At 41.5% G+C, this 19,609-nt stretch overlaps 1 protein-coding gene across 8 annotated transcripts in view; it reads right to left on the bottom strand.

The window, feature by feature from the left end:
- Window positions 1–19,467, bottom strand: part of LOC119033544 (WD repeat containing planar cell polarity effector) — a 71,295-nt gene extending 51,828 nt beyond the window's left edge. For 2 of the 8 annotated variants that reach the window (XR_005079274.1, XM_037123819.1), the window contains exons 1-3: window positions 19,328–19,466; window positions 14,908–15,036; window positions 4,189–4,298 (exon numbers count right to left, since the gene is read on the bottom strand). The gene's annotated coding sequence lies outside the window, so the exon portion shown is untranslated. Of the gene's footprint in view, window positions 1–4,188; window positions 4,299–9,008; window positions 9,089–10,038; window positions 10,237–14,907; window positions 15,037–19,327 lie in introns of those variants that run through there. The other 6 variants (XM_037123820.1, XM_037123821.1, XM_037123823.1 and 3 more) reach the window with 6 other exon arrangements.
- Window positions 19,468–19,609: the final 142 nt, after the last annotated feature.

Raw genomic sequence — 19,609 nt, 5'->3', positions numbered from 1 at the left:
GGGGAGGAGAAGACATGTCAGGCTTGGAAACAAGAGCCAGTGAGAGACTGTCAGACGTTAGACGTTAGTCATGTACAAGTTATGTGAGCACAAAGGTGTAATGACACTGGATGATATTCACAATGTGAACAAAGCTTATTCACATTTATTAATCACAACAGAATTCTAAGTTTCATTTTTATATTCTCTAGTTCCTTCATTGATTATTTTTTTAAACTCGTTCATCAAGTCAAAATTCTTCTGAGTTTTTCTTACCATAATGCTGGAAGCCATCAGAGCAGTAGCAGCTGTGGAGTCATATTAGCGTTTAAAAGTAACACTTGTAGTGGTAACAAAGGTATTTGTATTTGTATTTGTGGTAGCTGCGAGCTTTCTTTAACAAACGTGACAACTGTAGTGCAACATAATGCTCTCCTGTAGTAGCAGCACTTCCTGCACCTGTTACACCTGTAATACTGGTTGGAATAATTGATCTACAAGTACGGATTCCCAATTTTCCAAAAAAGAAAACCAAAAACTATGCAACATACAGACAGACAAACACACACATGAACTCAGACTGACACTGCGACAAGGTCATTCACACATCACAGGTGAGCAGTGACGGACGCACACTTTTGAGCTGACAGCTGAGACAAAGCAGGCAGCATTCCACACATCAGGTTGTGATCACAGGACGGGTTTCTGACAGGCGCTGGCTATTTCCACTTCTTTATTACAGGCTGGTATTCTCCAGTCGGTTAACTTCTGCTCCCGGAGGGTTAAGCTGGTGCTTTCTCCTGGTCCCCTCTGTGGGGTTTCTCCCTGTTGTACTGATGTTACTGTCTGTGGCAGGTGTACTTTGTTCTGTCGGTGTGACCTGACTGTGTATCAAACCACTTATGATGTGAGTGATAAAACGATTTTCCTACTGTAGAATCAATAAAATATCAGTGACCACTGCCACCACCACTGTTAGTTTAACCACTATTACCACTTCTACCAGCTATTAAGGAGAAGAACATGACCCAAACTGAATTTTTGGGGCCAATGCAAATACCAATTTTGGGGATTAAGCATCACATTTTTAGCATCGTGCCAGGAAGGTGATGAAAATTAACGTGTCCTGGTGCCATGTTCCCATCACTGCTGACTGGGCTGGAGCAGGTCACAGGAAACAAAAGCCAAATTTCAGTGGATGCTGAGGGGTTATAAACGCAGTAAATATTAGCCAAGCATGTCATACAGCCCATATATTTGAGTTTTATCAGGCAAATTTCATTTTCAACATATACCTAAACGATGTGTGTTCGAGTTAATTCAATTAGAATCCAAGCAGAATGAGTACCTTTTCTCAGTAACCAAACAAATCTTTATCAGAAAGTGTTTTTAATAATATTATGGAGGCATACATTCAGATAATCCATTGTACAAGACGTGGTATAAGTTACAGGCGGGTGCAGAATCTCTGTATAGTGCAGCAAAGGTGTAGCAGTATTGCTGTGTCGGACATTCATTTCTCTATCTGTGCAGACGCTCTGCGTCTCTCCATCCTCTCCCTCACTCTTATTTTCTCTCGTTAACACTTAGAGGGGGCTCTCTCTTATCTTTCCCCTCTTGCACCTCCTGGTGTGGGGGAAGAAAAATCTCATTTTGCCACTCAACCCCCAAAACTACAAGTCCCAACAAAAATACATATAGATAACACCGGGAGCCATGGAAACGCTGGGGCTAGCATGGCATGGCAGCGACGGCGTAACGAGTTTACTGACATAAGAGGATTCTTTTATCCTCCTAACCAGCTTTTTTAGAGGAAGTCAGCCCTTTTGGAGGGAAAACCTCATTTCAGACAGCTTTCATTTAGTTATTGCCAGTCTGGCTAACCCAGGAGTTCTTGAGACCTTGCTCTGCACAGCTGTTGGGTCTCAAGGAATTTATGGCGGAATAGAAGAAACAAGAGGGCTGACATAGATATAGAAAATGCCACAAATTGCGTGTGTGTGTTAGACAAGAATGACATGTGTGTCCATGAGCCCTCTGGCCACATACGTATCAGCGCAGTTGAGATATCACCACCATCACATTTTGTCCAAAAGGGCTGCAAGAATCAACGAAACAATTAAAGTTCCTTTTAGCAGCTTCAGCAAAGGACAGAGAGAGTTTGTTCAGGATGTGTACTGAGGTGAACGGAAAATCGGTCCACTTAAAGTGGCTGTCATTCTTCTATGCTGTCACATCCTGCACATCAGCATGTTTGTCTAATGACTTGTCATTCCCGTCTCTTTACAAAAAAATGCAAAGCCAAACACGTCACCGAGTACCTACATTATCTTCACTGGTGTAGCACAGAATTTATTTCACTCCCCAATCCAGTCAGACCTCTTAGATCATCCTGTACTATTAAACTGTACGGTACTTCCTGAGGTGGGCAACAAAAAAAAAAACAAAACCCAAATTTATTAGAGCGTTTTTAAGGAAAATTACATATTTTTTCCCCTTTTTGTTGAAAACTACAACACACACACACACACACACACACCATGCTGCACAGGTCCTGGACAGCTGCCACACTCATTCTGACTTCTGGTTGGGGTTGCCGTGGGTTACCTGCCCCCCCGCAGAGCTTTGTGGGGGTGTACAGCCAGCGTACACAGGACTGTGTGAGGGGTGGGAGGGGGTCTAGGTTATTGTACCCTGTCTTTACACTAGTAAAGAGGCTGCTTTAACATCAAAGGAGGGGAGGGAAAACATACGACTCCTCTTTCAAAGACAGTCCACAGGATCTACGACCTTGTCTGCTCTCTGCATCTCTTTCTCTGCTCTTCTTTCACTGTCCCTTCTGGGTGGTTACTGAGTGTGAGGGCATGTGTGTGTCTGTGTGCGCAAAGGTGAACAAGAGCGACAGAAAGTGTCTTTGTATGAGCGAGCTGGTGGGATATATGTGTGTTTGTCTGCCAGAGACAGAAACAGAAAGTCAAAGACGGAACTCTAGGTAAATATCTATTTGAGACAGAAACAATGACCCATCCTGTCTCATCTCTCACTCTTTCTTGCTCTCAAAAGGTCACAACTCAAACAGAAATTTGTTTAATCTAACAGAATCTCACACTGAGCGTTTGTTCCATGGGTGCTCTGAGTGTATTGTGTCCGGTTATGGTGACTATCCAGATGTGTTAACAACCTACACATTGGTTTGAATCTGATTAATGGCCTTTCTTAACTTCCCCAACTGTCCCTGATGGAGGAATGACGTGTAGTGACCTTCTTTATCCTAACAACAATGTCTAATGAATAACACAGGAATGCATCCAGTAGGTCCGGCACTTTCTTTAAATGTATTATTTTAAATCTTCTGGACAAATTGGGTCCTGGTCCATTAAGATACTAAGTAATTTCCTGGATCCAGATCTGCACCCAAAAACTTTTTTACTCCTAAAACGAACAAAAAGACAAGCAAGATTTGCAGATTGTGTACACCCACATGTTCAATTATTTATTTTGTTGAGATGTAAACCACATTATTTTTTTACAACAATATTTTTTGACATGCATGGGTGCAGGCAGGATATCTGCATGAAGCAAAACAAACAAATAAAGTGTCACCATTTGACAACCTGAGAAATTAACTCTCTTTTAGAATCTCATTAAAGGTTTGCTGATATGATGCTGCTTTTACTGTCCATCTTAATGCACACCATTGTATTTCTCTCTCCCAGTTTGTGTCTGCTCTGTTGACTTTCTCCGTCAGCAGCAGGTTTTGAGACCAACATTGTACCAAATTACACTGCAGTAACCCGGTGCACTTACAGCATAAGTAGGCCAACATTAAATAGGAGAGATTCCATCACCATCAGTGAATTTACTGGAGGGATGTAATACCAGAACGTCTCTCTCTCTCTCTGTTTTTCTGCAGATTATGTGTGAATGTCAGTAGGGAGGGGAAGAGTAAGAAAGATTGTGGAGTGGTTAATCAGTCATGGATGGCTTCTTTCTCTCGGAATGATAAATAAAGTTAAAAATGCTAAAAGGGGTCACCAGATACACTTGGGCAGCTGTCAATACATCGGACTGGTTTGCTCAAGTAAAGTCCATGTGTGGGTCGACACATTAGCTACATATACAATGACCTGTAACAAGAGATTTTAGATTTTGGTCATGTCACACATCCCTAGTGGTCAGTGCAGTCACAACATGAAGAGTCCTACTTACAGTGGTGTTGTTTATGTTGGAACAGGTGTAAGGTCATAAACAAATGAGTTCAACTTTGGTGATCACGCCGAGGTTGTCTATCAGCGGCTCGGTCCAGAGCTGGGGCTTCACTGCAACGAGAGAGAGGGAGAGGCCTGAAATGAAGGCAGGCACACAGACATTTTGTTTGACATCTCAAGAATCCTTTCTCACAGTCTACACACACACGCACACGCCAAAGGCAGTGCTGTCAGCTAGTGCAGTGGTCCCATCACTGTGAGAAGAGTGATGTGGTAAATTACAGGGTTAAAGAGCTGCCATAGGGTGACTGACACAAGGCCATCACAACCTCGCCTCATTCCCCCGCCCCCAGTACAAGCGCACACACACACACACACACACACACACACACACACACACACACACACACACACACACACACACACACACACACACACACACACACACACACCTCCATTATACATCACACACACACTGCCAGTCTCTCCTCACCTGGCTCTGTGTAGGTTTGTCTGTCAGTTCTTCCATCCCTTTTCCTTTCCTCGTGTACCTTCACTTATCATCCTTCTGCCTACTTGTCCCTTGCCTTTTATCTTTTTTTTTTTTTTTTTACCCCTTGTCTTGTCTCCCATGTTTTTTCGAGGTTCCTCCTATTAGAAATGCATTAAGCTTTCTGACCCCGTCTGCAAGCTTTCACTCTCTTTCGCGCAGTTTTTACTATCCTCATTCTTTGTCTCGTCTCTCTCAAAGGACTGTATTTCAGTGACTGATTTTCCTTTCCTCTCTTGCAGTTTTTACTCTACTCTTTATTGTCTCATCTGTCTCAAAGGACAAAGTTTCACATTTTCTGACTTTTTTCCACAACATTTATCTCTTGCAACCCACCCTCCCCCCCCCCCTTTCTCTAAGCTACTGCCTGGTCTTGTTTGGGATCTTGGAGAGAAACTTGGCAAACATGAAGAACATACAAAGAGCGGACAGAAAGTATATCCAGAGAGAGCGAGAGAGAGAGAGAGAGAGATAGGCAGGGTAATAATGTGTAATTGTGAGCATATGAGTGCATATTTTCCAATCTCAGGTGCCTTGGAGTTCCTGCCAAGTCTCAGTCACAGACTACCTCAACACACACACTCATGCATTCAGTAAACACACTCAGGAACTCAAGTCAGTGCTACATCGAATACACTCCAATCTCTCAGACTTCTGATATGTGAACTCATACGGCACAGAGGCACATACGTATGCATGAAAAGGCACATACAGTACGGTGCATACTCTCCTATCTTTTAACCTCGTGATACCTGAGGAAATGTACACATGCACACATTAACATACATATGAGACCATGCACACAGACTCCCACCAGCTCTTATCTTCAGTATTTTCTTGTGGGAGAAGTCCTCAAGCCTCCAGTCTCATATCAGAGAAAGAAAGGTGGACAAAATCTAACAACGACATCCCTCTGAAGAAAGAGCGAGAAAACGACGAGTGAAAAAACAGATAAAACAAAGAATCGAAGCTCTGAAAGGTCTAATGTACGTCATGGGAGGCCTGCAACCACTGAGACACCAGATAAGAAGATGTCTTTGTAGCAGAGATGAGACTTGTGCTAACTCTCGTGGGGAAGACCTCAAATATAAACATCACATAATAATACACTGCAGACCTAATAAGTATGTATCATTCAGGCAAGATGTCTTACCTGCTTTGGGGATGCAAGCAGTATAATGTTGCCATGGATTCAGTGAATAATGTTGTGGGAAACAACTTGAGTGAGTTGGCTGCATTTTTTTTCATGAATGGCTTAGCAATCAACGGGCACAACAACACAACACTATGCTGTTTTGTAGTGTAAAAACACTGTAGTCTGTATGGGTCACTAGTTGGGCTTTACGTTTTAGTCAAGCTTAATTCTTCTCCATCCTCTCCACTCCCTCACTGTCGTCTGCCTGTCTCTCATGTACTTCAGCGGTTTTGTTGAGGACCTAAGGCGTTACAGAACACGACCCGCTGAGAAGAGCAAAGGGAGGGAAGAACTGAAAACTATTTTCTTCAGAGTGAAAGTGCCGTGAGGCCTAGCGGCAGTGTATACACTTACCCACACACACACTCAAACACACACAACCAGAGGCAAATACAGTGTATCATCTCAACTGTCCCACCGCAAGACAGGAGAGTGGAGGGTGGGCAGAGCGGCGCCAGGCAGCAGGCCGAAAAACCTTTCACACACACACACTTAACAAAGTCTCACAGGAGCCCATTGAGCTGACGGCAGAAGAAGAATAGAGGTGATGGACAGGCAGCACAAAATGAGGTAAAGGTAATACTATTCAAGAGAGGTGACAGGTACAGTCACTCTGTATGCATGTGCACATGTGTGCGTGTCGGAGCGTTTCACAGGACGTGTCAATCAGCAGGAAAATGAAGCCGCATTGACATGACCGCTGGGCAAGTCTCTCTATTGAGCGTGCGTTTGTGTTTGTGTGTGTGTGCGTCTCAGAATGTGGGTGTGCATGTGTGTACCGATGCATGCAAATGTGCATGTGTGTATGTCACTTGAAGAACCCTTTCAGGTTTGGAGGGCAGGTGGAGGTGAGGAGTTGAAAAGTTCAGGTGTCCAGAGAGACTCTCTGAAGACTAAATAAATAAAACGCAGGATCATTAAGTATTATCATACACACAATCTACTTTTCTAGGACAAACAAGTCCGTGGGGCTGAAACTGATTACGATTTAAGTTAGAGATTAATCTTCAGATTACTTTCTTAATTAATCTTTTAAGTGTTTTGTTTATAAAATTGTCAGAAAAAACAAAGAATGCACATTATAATTTCCGAGAGCCCAAAGTTGTCTTCAGCCTCCACACAACTTCTACACATCCTCACATTTGCACAACTGAAACAGACAAAGTTTGCAACTCAGCAACTAATAATCTGAACTCTGCAATTACATTAATTAAGGTTTAATTATTTGGCATCTAAGGACTGTTTCAGTGGGTGATATCCAACATTTTTTTTGCGCAATTCCTTCCCGCCTCAATACTTTGCTGCTAGTGTCATTGTGTTGTACGTTTGTTATGGTGTCATTATGTAACGTTATGTGTGGTTGAAAAGTTGTGACAACATGCTGTAGCACCAGTGAGTGGCAGTCGGGGAGCAGAGAAACATATATGCATGATGGTTGTCAGAAGGCTGTGGTGAGGTGTATTTTGTAGTTTTGGTTATAGTCTATTCAATAGTTATGAGAAAATGGAACCACTTGAAAACACTTTAAGTAATAACATCACAACAAGTAGAAACACCAATTTAGGCTAGGTGTGTCATTATGTGTGGATACTGACGATAATCATGATGTTTAAAAATGAAATATTGATATTTTGTTAATAATACATTGCCTCATAAATCATTTATTCTTCTTTCCATTCCCCCTGTGTCATAGCAGGTGGTGGTAGAGCACCTGAACGCTGGTTGCCTGCTGCCATAAAACGGAAAAAACTTCATGTGCAATTGAGACAAAACACAGTAAACAAAGACAGTGTGAATTAGTGAATGCTTCAGGTCACAGGAATCGCCAAATGAAAATCTGATATTGTGAGGGCCCTAATGTAGGCACTGGGGAACACCTATAAAAATGAGAATATCTCAAAAAGTAAAATATGTACATACTTAAAAAGATTTATGAAGTGTTAAGAAAAAGTTTAAGTTTCTATATTTAGAAATCTTTTGGATCAATATCGTTTGTGTCATTATTTTGTAAAATGCAATGAATAAGCATTTCCTATTTTGATTTTCTTTGGCATTTATGACATAATTTCATTATTTTAATCATTAGTTATGGTTTACTGACATAAATAAACTTTCATTTTAATTTGTAGAGATTTTATGGATGTGGGATTAGCATTAGAAGATAGTCAAATAAATGACATCACAATAAGCAAAAGCTTTAAAAGGCAAAAATAAAAAAGACTTGAATTTTTGCATGGCAGGCCCCAATAAAGTAGTTCTTATAAATGAAAGACATGTAATTTCAAACCAATGTGTGTTTCTAACACTTCGTGCATACTTGTTTGCTGCAATTAGGAAAACAGTTTAGCAGCCCAATAAACAAAAATTCTTGAACATAATTTTAGAGCTTCATCTGAATCTATGTGCTTGTGTGTGTGTGTGTGTGTGTGTGTGTGTGTGTGTGTGTGTGTGTGTGTGCAACAGAGAGAGAGAGAGAGAGAGAGAGAGAGAGAGAGAGAGAGACTCAGGGTGACAGAGAGATGAGAGGAGGCTCTTCTAAGCAGATGTGTAAACGTCATTAGAGGAGGTAATGGAGGGAGGAAGGTGGGAAGTGGGGGGGGGGGTGGGGGGGGGGGGACGTACTCCAGCAGAGGTATTTACCCAACGCCTGGAGCAGAAACACAAACACAGCAGCAGTAATGACTGAGACAGAGGCGCAGAGAAAGATGGAGAAACAGAGACGTTTGGTGGTGGATGTCTTTTCCGACAAATGATCTGCCTAATCAAGAAGAGAGAGGCAGACCTCTGGCTTAATCATGCCTACTAAATGTTTTAACAATCCAAAATTCCCACAATCAGGCCGGATTCCTCGCTGGTTGTCTTTCACTCCTGTTCGGCTAATAGGCCTAATCCTGCCAAGTGTTCCACTAAAAGCCGGGTGCATCTGCCCTACAGCAATAACGCCCAAGGGCAGGAAAGACAATACTTCCAAACCAGCAGCACAATTGCTCGCCGACTTCAAAGGGATTCTCGGAGACTGTGTGCCTCTCCGGTGTCTGTCCCCTGTCACAGCGAAGGTGACACGTGTCACACTGACCGTGGTTTTGTTTATGTTGTTGGATTTTTTTTCCCGTTAAAGCCGTTTGGTGCCCTGTTGTTCGCCCCTCACCTCCTGACCACAAACGCACAAATAACCTGTACACACACACACGGACCCACAAACAAACACAACTGATTAAAATGTGTCTGGTATAAAACACTAAAAAAACAACAGTCAAATAAGTAATTATAAATAAATACATATGCTTACTCAAAGCATGCACAGTGCATTCATATAGCATAAACTAATACACATACATAACTCAGATTCTTAGGGCATTTATTTGGATGAGGCCCCTTCTTTAATCTATCACATCCACTCTTACCTTCAGAAGTATACTTATACACTCTAAGAGGTCAAAATGATTGTTTAACAAACAACATTACCAATATTTTATGATTGTGTTACTGTCAACAAATCCTATGATGACACCAAAACCAAAAATGCATTAGTCCATCTTTTAATATTGTGACTTCTTCCCATTATCTGTGACTCTCAGCCCCAAGCCCATTTCTTCCAACTGAAATTAAATACACTATCTGTAATTTCTGCTGCTCAGGGTCTTTCAGTGAAAACAATAAGAAAAGGCCTGGTTTGATGACATCTTGAAGTAGTGTGGGATTATGGAAAGGAAACTCTATCCATATGACTCTGGCAGAATTGTTCACAGATTTGGCGATACTTATTCACATTTTGTTAAGTGACGTTCACCAACTAAGTTATAGCAACAGGTGGCCAAATTAAATGCACCATTAACTTCATCTAAATAATATTTAAAATATTCTGTATTCTTCTGATTTTTTGTGTGGAAACAGCAAACATACAGCTTAGTTAAACCTTTCCACAATTCACATACACAGGCACACACACACACACACACACACACACCTGTCAAAGGCTCAGGAAGACATGGTCCTTTAAAGTTTTTGTCAGATGCACAGAGCGAGATGGACCCTGGCAAAACGAAAGGTCACGATGAACGTCCCCTAGACCTCTCAGCGGTCTTATTTCCCCGTCACACACTCACACATACGCTGTCTGTCACCTCCCAGACGAGGCCATGACACCTCGGACACCTCTCAGCAGGCTGTGCCTCCCTCTGCCTCTCTCTCTCTCTGACAGGTTGACGTGGCACAGAGTGGACGAACATCGATGGCACTCGGACCAAGAAGTTTGTTCTCTTTGCTGCGACCTCAGGGATTGATGCTCGTGTCATATCTCCTGTCTAAAAGTAGAGGTAAAATCCTTTATAGCAACTTTCCTTCACCTGGCCACTGTATCACACTTCATCACGGTAGTATGATCTTAAACGTGGCTTTTCAGACTTGCATTACTTTCTAAATAAAGAAAAACCTGCAAAATATCAAATTTGAGAAGTTGTAGTCTGCAAATGTTTGGTATTTTACTTGAGAAAGATTCACACACAGAGACAAATGAGGGTAGAATTGCAACAATTAACTGAGTAGTTCTTAACTTTTACATAATCACAAACCAAACCGGTTTGAGTGATTTAAGAACAAAAAAGTGAAAATGCTATAACGCTCAGTAAAAAGAAATCAAGTATGATTGTCAAGTCAAACTCCTTGTTAAGAGAGCTAGCATTTGTACTTTAACATCAAGAGACACATTGAGGAAAAGTTTTCCTTATAATGCTGCAGTCTGTTTATTTGTCGCCCACAGTAAGAGGTCACTCAAGCTGCTGCTGACGTTTGAAATCAGCAGAATGAAAGCACAAAATAAGACAACTGTGCACACAGACATGCATGTAAACACACATATGGCTATTTTCCATCTGTCAGCGAGCCTAAACACCCAGCCGTGCGTGAAAGCAGCCCAATCCTGACCCAATACTCACCACATACACACACACACACACACACACACACAGATGAAGGGAATTCTACAACACAGATTTCTGCCGTTCATACAGAACAATAGCGGGGCTCTGCCTCTACTGCTGGGTCAAGTCATGTCTTGTCAGACTCTGTATCCTCTTTCCATTGAGCCTGATGGTTACGAGTACCACAGGGGCCCGCACTGGGCCCCATGTTAAACACATTCGCCCTGCAGTTAGACCTGTCTGACGCAAAGAGAACAGGCTCGTCTTTCACATCAAACGATCATACAACGTAGCCCCACGCCTACAATTCAAACACTGCGCTCAGGTAAATGCTTACAGTTGACTGAAGGAGGCACGAAAATTGACTTCAGGATTTTATGCATCCTAATTCTCCATCTTTCTTATATTTAGACATACTCACCCCATCTTTATTGACAAAATATCAATCATACATAATCAGTACTATCACTATTCTTCAAAGCTGGCCATTTCACTTTGTATACAAATAAAAAAAGGGAAATTAGTACTGTACTTGTGCTTTTAATACAACAGAATCATCCTCAAAGTCTCCTGTGATTTCTGTGCATTCAATTTTCTCCATTAGAGGCTGAGTGTGACAAGCGCTTGAGCTTAGCAGTTAAAACAACACTTCACATTAAAACATCATCAGAGGTGGTAAAAGTCGATGCGCGCACAGGGGAAGTGATTTTGACAGATGACGTGTGACTGTTCGTTTAAAAACCTGTAAAACTCACACCTTACAGACTGCAATGAAGCTGATCAGACCACGTTTTTACAGGATCGAACAAGGCTTTTCAGTAATTAATAAACATATTTAATGTCCACCCAGCGGATTCCACTTGCACATATGTCACGAGCGTGTGAAAACATCCAAACGAACATTCAGCATTAAAGCAGTAGCGTGAAGCTTTTCAGTTTGTTACGTATGACTGAATGTGTGTGATGACGATCAGAGACAGTGCAGATGAATTAGTGTGTGACCACTGTGACAAATTTCCCACCACCATCCTTTTTAATGTGTGACAGGCCCTTCACTGGCTCAACACCCCCCCTCTCTCTTCCATACATGTACATAGGCTTAACTTCGTCAGGGCGGGCCGATCCCGCCGGCTCACTGTCGGCACGGCAACGAGCGCTATCCTGGCTAACATCTGCTGCACGACCCGGGGCCACTCAGAATGGGTCTTAATCCCCACACAGCCATGTTGTGGGGGAAAACATTCTTTCCTTTTAGTGAGTGCAGACAAACAGGGACAAGCGGTGTTGCTGGTAACCTGCAGGCAAACCGGCCTCTTGGAAGGACCCGAAATGCTGTCGGTTACGTGGCCCCCAATTGTGCCACGGCCCATTATGGCTGTGCAGAGGGGTGTGACCGCCAGCGTCGGCAGCGAGTTGCCGTCACTGGTCCAGTTGGATGGATTTAGGGCTTGAGGTTAATGAAAGGTGGTGCGAGTGGGCGAGCTGGGGTGGGTCAGGGAGGGTTTGTCAGCCAGCCTTGTTATGCTAAAACAACAGTTGCTTTGATAAAAGCGTGAACCACCTTCCACGCTCTACAATGTGAGTCTGCTGCCACATCAACAGATCCAGGACACTGTTGCTGCCGCATTTCTGGTCATCCTTCAGTGAGTTTTTAAAAAGTGTGTGTGTTGCTGTCAACAGCAGAGGGAATGGAGAGTGAGCGTTCAGTTAGGACAGACGCAGAGCATCAACATGTGGCAGTTTGGTGACCCCTTGTGGCCATTTTAAACACTAACATTCTCACAGACAAAAACAATCTTATCTACACATAAAAACACTGAGTTACTCACACCAGTAACCATTTAAAATCACAACACGACAAGTGAGCAACTCTCCTCTGAAACACGCAGAGCCATGATGCTTCATATTACAGTTTCTGATAAAGATCTCTCTCAGCAGTGACGCACAGAGGAAATGAAGACACTTCCCATCAATCAGTCCATCAACTGCTATGAAATATGTATTTGTCTTAATATGGGGTTTGATTCCATCAAACCTATTTCACGGACCATTTCCCTATGCAAACACCTCGGGGAGAAAGAGGGAGAGAGAGAGAGAGAGCGGCACATTGCGGTTGAGGCTCATTCAGAGGAGAAAACATACCTCCGAGGATGGCTCTGTGTGTGTATATTATGAGATTTAATTGAATAGTTCTGCATCAGTGCCAAGAAGTTAGTCGGTGTGTTTGCAGAGGTCTGTGTTCTTTTCCCACAGCAAGCCAATACTTGGCGTGAAACAAAGTCCTTCTCAGGTTTCAATCACAGACAATCAGCGAGAGAAGTACATCAAGGCAGACTGGAAACATTCATACGCCTCCGGGCCTTGTCCTAAAAGTGCCAAAGCTGCACAATAACAACAGCTCAAATGGATCTGCAGGCTATTTCTGGACACAAGCAATGCATGATAGCTCAGCTCAGCTAAGGGTTTTTTTTGGAAGATGTGCTCTGCTTAGTGTTAAAATGGGGCCTGAAAAACATCTTTGAATAGACAATGAGAATTATTAAAGGGTAAATAATCCTGTACATATACAATACTGAGTAATTAGATGCAACATTATTATACAGAAAAAAAACAGCAATGAATGAAGACCTACACATTTAATGGGTTAATTCAATGGGTCTGCTATGGATACAGACTTTGCGTGAGGTGTGTTTCCATTTGATATTCTGTCAGATCTATAAAGCTGTGCTTACATCTCATTCCATTTCATAAATTTAAATTACTGCAGAAACAGGTTCAACTGCACAAGCTTAATTTACACTCCCACAAACACCCTTAAACATACATTTGTAAATCGATACTTGCTTCACCGCTCATTACACTCAGAAGAAGAGAAAATTAGAAGTGCAACACAGTGTAACCAGCAGTGTTTCATCTGCAAGGTTCAACAGCTGTCATAACGCGCAATCATACACATGACTGAGGCCATTTACAGCATCCACACATGCACCTGTAAACAGTAGCTGCAGTAGTATCTCATTGTTATTAATGCTGATGAATGATTGGTTAACAATTTATCATGACACAGACTTTACAAATTGTTTCAGAAATATTAGCTCCAAAGTAAATAAATTAATACTAAACTTCATTCCTCATTAATTATTTAAATGCAGCTATCTTTCGAAAACTTGCATCTGCATGAGGAACACACAGTCTCACCGCACTTTCTTTCTGAATACCAGTTTATTTGTGCACAAGGCATCGCATGGTTTTTGTGCATACAAACCACTTTTACAACCGTACTATCACATTTAGTATCACGGAATACCTTCAAAAAGGAAATATAAAGATTTACAGGTGCCTGATGATTTATTTCCCATGACTCTCAAGAGAACAAAAACGCTGTATTGTTTTACTTATATTTCTGTGTTTTATATATTTAGTCTACTGTTTATGTTTCCTGTAGAGCTCTTTGAAACTTCTGTTTTTAAAAAAGTCATATAAACATAACTTAAGGAAGAACATTTACAGTGATATAAACCGTGACAATATCTGAGGGAAAGGTGCTTTGGGTTTTAACAAATCAGTTGTACACTCAGTTACACATAGTTACCACATTTCAGTGCAAAAGCCTTCCAGACGTAAGGCCAGTTCTTACAGGGAGGACTAACAGCAACAAGTGTTTCTGAAGAGTCTTCACTTCAAAATCCATCAACACCAGTTTCTTAATGCTACGTAAAGTGTCATCCAAGAATGGCTATGGTAAACCACAGCCATACACTGACACCTAGTGGAATATTGTGGTTATTTCAAATACTAGCAAATGACAGGACAAGGCCACCAAGGTTCATTTGAAACACTGCTTAAAAGTCTGCATTACATCATTGGTAAAAAGGGAACAAAAAATCATTGGCTCCATCTGATCAAAGACAGAAATATGACACAATAATGCCAGAAAGTAAACAGGGTGATGGAACAAGGATGGAGAAAGCAGTGATGATGATGTGATTATCTGCTGTGTTTCTGTGTTGTTTATGAATGTGGGTGCGCTCATGTGAATGCAACCCACTATCTCACCGAGTCTGCTGGTACACTGTGAGGGCTATTTGGTCTAGCAAGGCAGATAAGAGGGTGATATTGAGGCCGGTGGGTGTGCTGGCTATCTGCCTCACAGCCGCCAACGTAACAGGGTCACTCAGGTGCACTCTGCGGGGACAAGTGGAGGAGCAGAATAGGAGGAGATAAAGTCGGAGAGGACAGAAAAGGTGGAGATGAGGGAGGCGAAATGACGAGGGAACAAAAGAGGAGGAGGAGATGGAGGGGACAAAAGACGGAGAGAGGGGTCAGCAGAGGAGACACACTGTCGAGAGAGACGTGCTGCTGTTCATGCACTTATCAAGATTCTCACAGCTCGGAGCATGACAGTGTACTCCGTATGTGTGCGCATGTATGCGTAAAATTCAGGCATTGCTGAGCTTTGAGCATGTGCACACTTCATGTGTATGCGTGTGTGTGTAGTTTAGGATTTGTGCATGTGTGAACTTTGCCCAGTCGCCTCGCTTCTGTGGGGCTCCAGGTTTCGCCTGGTGGGTGGGATAAAACACCCACAATGCCGATTGTTTTCACAGCACACACACAGGGGATCAGGCCGGCATGGCAAACTGGCACCAGATATTATCATGTGTGCCGCTGCTGTTTTTGGTTTCATTCTGATTTCCTTTTTACAAAGACGAAGTATGCCTAATCCCCTCATGTCAACCTGACTTTGGAGGCTGCCAGAGAAGAAAATAAACAGTCAAAGAACAGTTACAGCAACAACAGTCTCTTTCAATTGTGTGCTTACGTAAAGTCAAAACTGTCAGAAGCACAAACGTCAGGGGATTTTAAGCGGATTTGATGGATATGTGTGCTAAAGACAGCACCTGATGCAGAGAGCACTGACAGGCTAATGAATATTTCAAAGACAAACAATATTCTGACCGAGGAATACTGCATTAAGTCAGACATTCTTTCATTTCTATAGATCTAACACAAGCAGTAGTAGTTGGACATCTGTATGTTGTTTATTTAGGATTTATTTAACAGAAAACTCTTACTCCTCTGAGCTGACCTTCTGAAGGTTTCCCACATTTAACTGACCTTTTCTGAAGCCTTAAAATTGATATCAAATCTTCACAATGGCAGCAAAAATACATAATGCAACAAATAGATATTTAGTTTTGTTGAATCTTAAGATGATAATAGTAATAAATAACATTTTACTTTATTATTATTTTATCATATTGACGAGGCAACCTTGATTGTGTAACTTAGTTGTACAGAGAGAAATCACCACAAACAAAACACAATTATTGCTCACGTGACACTACTTACATTACAGTTTACCATTGTCAAGAGGAAGCCAGTGTGCCCTCACTTATCTGGACAGTGATGATAAAAAGTTGTTAAAAGAAGTAAATCACGGCATATTTCAAGACCCTCCAATACAGGATCATGCCAGCCAACAGACAGCTGTGAGCACCTGTTTGTCCCATTACCACACCCATGACAGACACAAACACACAACACATTGGGGCAAAAAATGTAACTGGATCTGAGAGGAACACTGCCAGGCTGTGGCAGCTGCTTCAAACAGCTCTGAATAAGGCTTTCACACAGAGCCTTTTGAGTAGGGAAGCGTCCGTGTCAGCCCCTGTCACTGGCAGGTGGAGACATGAAAAGCAAGGACAGTTTGGGGCTTTGGATGGAGAACTGTTGAGGCGTTTGAGTACATTTTGCTATATTAATTTGAGTGAGAACAAAAGGATGTTGAACAAAAAATAAAACATTATGATATGATGAACCTCTCACATGGCAGAAACTAAGAGTGGAAATAATTGATCCAATATTAATAAAATAGTAAATAAAGGTTCCCATGAATCAAAAATCAATGTTTAATTGTTTAAATCACAGATGTCTTAATGGCAAAAAAGGTCACTTTTGACCCTAACCCTAACCCTAGGCATACATGATGGTATTTCAGAGTTTGTAACTTCCTGAAAAACAATAAAAATTGTTGATGACTCATACTGCACTCCGGGCTTATATTAATTTTCTTACAATAAGTGCTTTCTTAATTTTTATTTGTTAAAAAAAAAGCAAAGCAAGTCTTTCTAGGGATTGGGCCTGACAGAATACTGTACAAAAACATACATTTTTACTCTTAACTTTTTTCACATTAAACAGCATGCTATCAACATTTTTACAGTAAATAATAAACAATACGTTGTACATGGATATTTGGATAACTTTGCAAAACAATCCCATCAGGTCCTAAAACAAATGAAATGCCGGAAGAATGTAGAGGATATGTAGTTAATTTGTGTTAGTGATGTTGTATTGATTGACTTGCCAAATTCCCTGAAAAAGGTCGGAGGTCAGAGCCACCTGCTGAACAGCAGCCCAACTACTTATTGATCACAGGTCCTTAAGCTCCACTGTGTGCCTCAAGACATTACAGACTCCAGCTGTCCACTAAACAAAAAGTCAATATGTCATAGATTTCTTTCTTTTAATCCAACCCATTGTTAAATATAGAAAATGTGTGCCTTTGAAACATAGCTGGTTTCCCAATGATTCACTTTATAAAGAATTGAAACTCTTGAGTTGTTGAATTCAGACTTCAGTGTGACAATGTGATAATGTTTTACATATGACTATTGGCAGCATCAGACAATACTGAATCTGAAGCATGGGTGCGTTGTCTGAAGTTTTATAAAAAACTCTCTCATCAAACAAGGGAACCAGACCTGATTGGCCTTCGACTCTTCAGCAACAGTTAAATCTAACATCAACATGAACTTAATGGTAAACGCACGACCCACGAGTTCATTTGAAGCTCATCAGGAAACAAGATGTCTTTATACTATTCATATCCAGACAACAACATGACCATCATATGATATTTGGATACGCAGACACAAAGCATATGCAAAATAGTAGAGATACAGACTGAATGCCTCAGGTGCTAATTTCACTGCACCACAAACAGAAACTGTGTCATAATTCAACTCAACCAAAGACTTATATATTGTACCGTCACCTGATGATAACACCTCACATTATACCGCTCAGTGTAACTCTTTCACCTGGAGAGTCAATGTTTTTATTGCCCTCTCCTGGTTTCCTTGCAAAGTCAGAAGTGTCTTGTTTTTTTCTGATTTGTGAATACAGTTTTGCACATTTCTCCTCTCCAAGTTATTGCAACCTTTTTCTGGCACTGTGCATTATATAGTCTAATGTATGTTGCACTGCATCCTCCTTAGTGAGTCAGAGACAGGCAGAGAAATGGGGAAGGGAAAGTTGTACTTAAATTTCAGACTTCCTGGACAGAGGGATTCCTGTTTTGTATGCAGAAATTTTAAAAGGAAAGGGGCCATGTATATTTTTCTCTTGATCATGACAGTAGCACTGATATCATTTACCATCTAGAAGCTTACAAATATAGAGCAGTGGGGTGCACAGACTCTCTGAGGGGCAAGTGCAAAACGATGAATGTCAGAGATTCAGACATTAATTGTTCTTCATTCTTTCCTGAGACTGAAAAGTGACAATATTTAACAGAAAATGCTGTTGCAACTTATTTTCATTCTTTAAAACTCGCCAGAATGGAAGTACAGTCTTTGAAACATACTTTATTTCGGGGGGTGACACTTGACCCCATTTTGGTTTCCTATTTTTGAGGTCTCAGGGTCGGCAAGTACACAATTTTGTCATTTGTAAATGAGCATTTCTGTCGACAAATAACCCAAAGTCTCTACTGTACGGACAGTACAAAAGTCAGAAAATGACAGAGACACTTGAGAAGAATCTGTTTCAACCATGTTATCATTTGGTACAGTGTTCTTACCCAGCAGACAGCCAGCCAAGCTGGCCTACAGTGAGACCATAGTCAAGACGCCAGCCAGGTGTAACACCATCACCTCAGCTTTTTGTTCAAGTCATGTAATGAGGCTGTAATGAGGCCATGAAATATTGATAACCACGCTCATCTAACATAGGGCCTCTATGGGTGTGCTCTCAAGTCAAACAAGATAGCAGAAAGAAACACTTTACGCCTCCCTTACTGAAGAACCAAGGATTGGGAGAATAATTACAACGGGATGATACTCTAAAACTCTTGATGTGGAAAACACATTTTGTGATGTATGCAGTACATTATTTAGTCTATATGTCCAGGGTATAAATCACACTTTAGCAATGATGAAACAAGGAAATGATGCTGCAAGATTTCAGTTAAAAAGGTTTATATAAATTGCTGTGTGGAGTCTTTCCTTGTGCAACTGGGAAGACCAAATGTCTCTGGTTGATACTGAGCTGTACAAAAGAATTCAAGCATGCCATTAAATGAATTCAAGACAGGTAGATCTAGCATTCTCACATACACGCAAAGGTGGAGTGACGAAGACAGACAGAGAGGTGGAGAAAGAGAAGAGCCAGGTTACTATTATCAACTTACCTTGACTGTTCCAGTGATGAAAACTGTTACTGCTTTCTCCTGGTCTGCTCAGCTTTAGTGGTTTTTGAACTTAACGTAAACGCCAAATACAAAACTTAAAGCATGCCTTTCACCGCAAGCAATTACAGCTAGCTAAGTTAGCAGTTTCATATGAGTTTTAGAAGTGAACGCCAGTCGGGCTAGTTAGCACTGAACAAACTGAGCCTGCTCTGCACTGAAAGCGTTTACATTTAACGAGTTTCATTTCATACGGATAACTCATGCTAACGCCTCTAGTCGCTC

Source organism: Acanthopagrus latus, chromosome 15, assembly GCF_904848185.1.
Source record: "Acanthopagrus latus isolate v.2019 chromosome 15, fAcaLat1.1, whole genome shotgun sequence".
Taxonomy (NCBI): domain Eukaryota; kingdom Metazoa; phylum Chordata; class Actinopteri; order Spariformes; family Sparidae; genus Acanthopagrus; species Acanthopagrus latus.
Note: the sequence above shows the minus strand (reverse complement) of the source record. Positions and strands in the feature narration are given on the sequence as shown.